Source organism: Nuphar pumila, chromosome 15 (genome assembly GCF_984573655.1).
Source record: "Nuphar pumila chromosome 15, dmNupPumi1.hap1.1, whole genome shotgun sequence".
Lineage (NCBI taxonomy): Eukaryota > Viridiplantae > Streptophyta > Magnoliopsida > Nymphaeales > Nymphaeaceae > Nuphar > Nuphar pumila.
Window position 1 is genome coordinate 51677617 of NC_143263.1, and position 4194 is coordinate 51681810.

The following is a 4194-nucleotide window of genomic DNA, read 5'->3' on the forward strand; positions in this document are numbered from 1 at the left end:
TTTTGAAAAAGGAATTTTTGAAGATATGATGCAGTTCTATCCTAAATGATGAATGAATTTTAAATTTTGAAATTGGATTTTGAAAATCGTATTTCATTCTTTACATGAATTGAAATAAGATTGAAAATATAATACACCCTTGACTATGGTCATTGAATGTATTATATACTAATCTATATTTAAATTCAGGTGAAGAATAAAACATATTTTTGTGCTTTTATAGAGTTTAAAATGAAATTAACTCTCAATATACCGTGACTATAGCCATTTGTATATATTTTGAGCCAATTTTAAGTCAAATTCTGATAAAAGAAGAAAATATTTAAAGAAAATATGATGAATTTCGAAAACGGATCTAGTATGGATCCAGTGTTATTTCATAAAAGATAAAAATCCTAAGTTTTGTTTACATCCTGACTATGGCCATTGATGTAAATCATCAACTTAGGATTAATTTACCTCTTACGGAATGGTGCACGTGCTATTCGTGGTCCCATTTGTGAGACTTTTGAGAAGTAACAAAGGAGAAAATATGAGAACAAGTGATGCATGATATTTATAATGCTGATTCATTCTATCTAAAGCAGAAAATATAAATTTTCATTAAGATCTAACTATTACAATACACCAAAATTGAACTTACAACTCCCAATGATGATATCTTCCACATATTCCTTGCAAAACACTTGATAAATATGAAAAGAAGAGAGAGATTACACATATCACATGGAGATCAAGGGTGAAATACTCATATGCTAAGATATACATGATGAAAAGGATAGTGGATGACATATATATATATATACATATGGGGTGTATACAATAACTTTGTGAGATAGGAAATGTGGTGAAGGATTATAGCCGTCCATGGCGGCTGTAGAAAGCAAAAGCCATAATGGCTTAGGATGAACCAACGTGGGAGGCAAGCAGCCATGATAGTTCACGCTGAACTGATGCGCAGGCTAGAGCCATAGCAGCCTATCATGAATTGACATAAATGGCAGCAGAGGTTGCTGTCATTTGGAATGAACATCTGTAAGAATCCTAGAGGCAACAACAAATAAAGGGGACTGCTGTGAAGAGCATGACAGGGATAATTGTGCAGAAAGGAGGCGTATAGGACGAAGCTACATCCAGTGGATCAATACAATGGGTTGGTGGATAGGGTTAGTGAAATGAAGGAAGTTGTGGACGTGGTAGCAAATAAGGTAAGATGTGATGATATGTGCTGCTGGAGTAGCAATGCCGATGAAAAGAGGAGGTGTTTGGATGCAATTTGCAGGCTTTATATATTGGTGATAAAACTGGTGGTGAATGGAGTGTATACACGGCACGTGTGCACATTTGTGGGAGATAGAGGTGGCTGGGGCAGGTGAAGGCAAGATCTGAGTTTTATGAGTGCCCAAGCACTCACAACAGGTAAGACATTTGGTGAAGATGACTGATGATCATGCCATGTAATAAAAAAAGAAAGAAATCTTTTTTTTTTAGCACAGCTATGGGGATTTGTGTCAACCCAGGGCATAAGCAACACATTAGACAATACAAACATGGAATACAAAAATAAACAAAAACATAGCCCAATAGCAATTCTTTTTAGTATTAGAACACCACATATAAACAGCTCCAATACCTGCAATTATACCATAAAAACAATATACATGGTGATGTACTACCAATAATAGAAATCTCCAAATTGAAGGGCAACCACCTCTGTTAAACATTACAGAATTAAGTTTCTGTATGACACAAAAAAAAATCAAGAGCATCTCCAGCTATTTTCCCATGGAAACAACCAAAAGTCAGATAAGTGTAGCCGTACCGGTAAGTCTCATACATAGTAAAAAGAAGGAGGGAACAGGGGCAGTGGTGTACAAAAGGTGCCACAATGTAAATGTACACAGTGGTGTGCCCACATTGAGATTGGGGCAAGTGCAGGAGATGATTGAGATGACATTTTTGTATTATCTATACTGATTGTTGACATCTATATTGACTAATAACCCAGGGTGCTTACAAGGATTGCTAACCTTACTGATGAAATCTGTTAGTAATGACTAACACTGACTGATACTAGATCAATCGTTGATGCATACTAGCATGGTCACTAAGCACAAACTATTTGTTGCTAACACTTTTGATAATTCAAATTTTACTATAAAACGCAGACATTCGAATTTGTTAGTCATCTGACAAACGCTGTACTCCATTTAATCTAATATCTAGTCCTTAACCATAATGTTTTAAAGGATGGCATCCGATCTGGATTTGAGATCATGTCAAAAAGGGGTTAGGCATCAGGTTGATCTGATAATATAGCTATTAACATGAACAGTGTCTGTCAAAATGATGATTATCTATCAGAACTTGAATAGTATTGATATTCATGCCAAAGATGTTTGGGTATTTACTCCCTTCTAAAAAAAATGTTATTATAGGTTAGGGCCAACCTAAAGGGAATTTTTAGCAGATGAGATGTTGATCTGCAGAATATTTAGTGAACCATCTAAAACCCCGATGGACAATACTTCGATTAATATCCTACAAACTTTAAAGCAATGCCTACAGGAATAAACCAGTTCGGACATGAGCAGGAGTTGCATGGAAACTAGACTTCAAAAGGACCATCGAACTCGCCAGAGGCCGATTCTCTCCTTTTCCGATTTTATGGGAGCTCTTATCAGAACACTCATCAAAATTAGCCCATCATTGATACGAAAACACAGGCACGCAATTGCCATGATGGCTGCATATATACTTGCTCAAACCTTTGGGAATATACAATGATAAGATAACACAGTATAACTCAGACATAGAGCTCAAGGGTGAAAATGGAATGAACAACCAACGAACAACTGCGAAACATACCTCACTTGAGCAGTGGTGATTTCGTGGATTGAGTCTGTCCCGGGGGTAGTGTACACCTGCAGAAAACAATAAGGAAATGTCATTCTTAAATCAGGACATATGATCCTTAGCCATGGGTCGTGAATCAGCTATAGTCGTGGCAGGTTGGCAATAGGAATTGTACATGCCGATTCTGTGTGAATTAAACCCCACTAGGCACACTGATCTCACTAAAAGTCATGATGTCCTGATTCGGGAGTTCATACAGGATGGTCGGCAAGAAAATTTCTGTATTGGCGCACCCATGAATCTTTCTTGGACTGTCTTCTGATGGCAAAGCATCTTTTTTGTGGTAGCTTGTTATGGTCGTCGGACAGAAATCTAAAACTACATCATTTCTACCGAAGATCTAGGAGACTATTGGCACACACAGGAGAACATAAAAATAAAAAAAAAATGACAGGAGGAGGAGGTTTTAAGTCAGAGCTTTGCAATATCTCTAAGGTGCTGCTTATGATGGGGGAATTTTATTACATTTTTCATTGCTTTATCCCTTTTAGAAACCTGGGTTTATTTGAAGGACCAAATAATTGGATTACTGAAGCATGAATAGGATACTTCAGGAAACTTGAATCTCTGGCAATCGTGCAGGGTCGCTCTGAAGCATAGATTCCAGGACTAATCTTTGTCCATTTCCTGTGGAAAGAGTCACAAAAGGGTCCATGTACTAAAATCGCATGGACGCAGCCCCCAAATGAAATTAATCTTTGAATCCTCTGTAAGTGGCAAACAAGACGTATCCTACAACCAGAATCATGAACATACCTTTATCTAAATTTACCAGCGCATTTCTGTGGGAAAAGGATTGCCTGCCCTCTGCGACATGAGATCGAGCTTTGATAGCAGGACAATATCCTTATGTAAGGGTTAACATGAGAAGACTTGTGATCGGATAAAACCCAGGTATATTGGGTTAATGTATAACCTTGAGACATATAAATGCTATAATGTATTGCAAATAAGAGATAAGAATGCTAACAACGCAGTGACACCGATGAGGCAAGATACAATATAACATAACTCTACCGCCTGTTTTCATAAACTAGAATTCAAATTTCTTCAGGAAACAAGAGATTCTGGATTCAACCGCTTACTATACTAACGAAGTGAGACTGAATGAAACAAATAGATGTGGGGGTCGATTTAAGCTCAGTGTAGCCAGAAAAAAAAATGACTAAATATTACCAAAATCAGGGATCAGATGCAACAGGGGTGATTCCCTATAACCGAGAACATGAATCTGAACCATCCACGAGGCTGAGCAGCAATGCAGGATATATTACATCG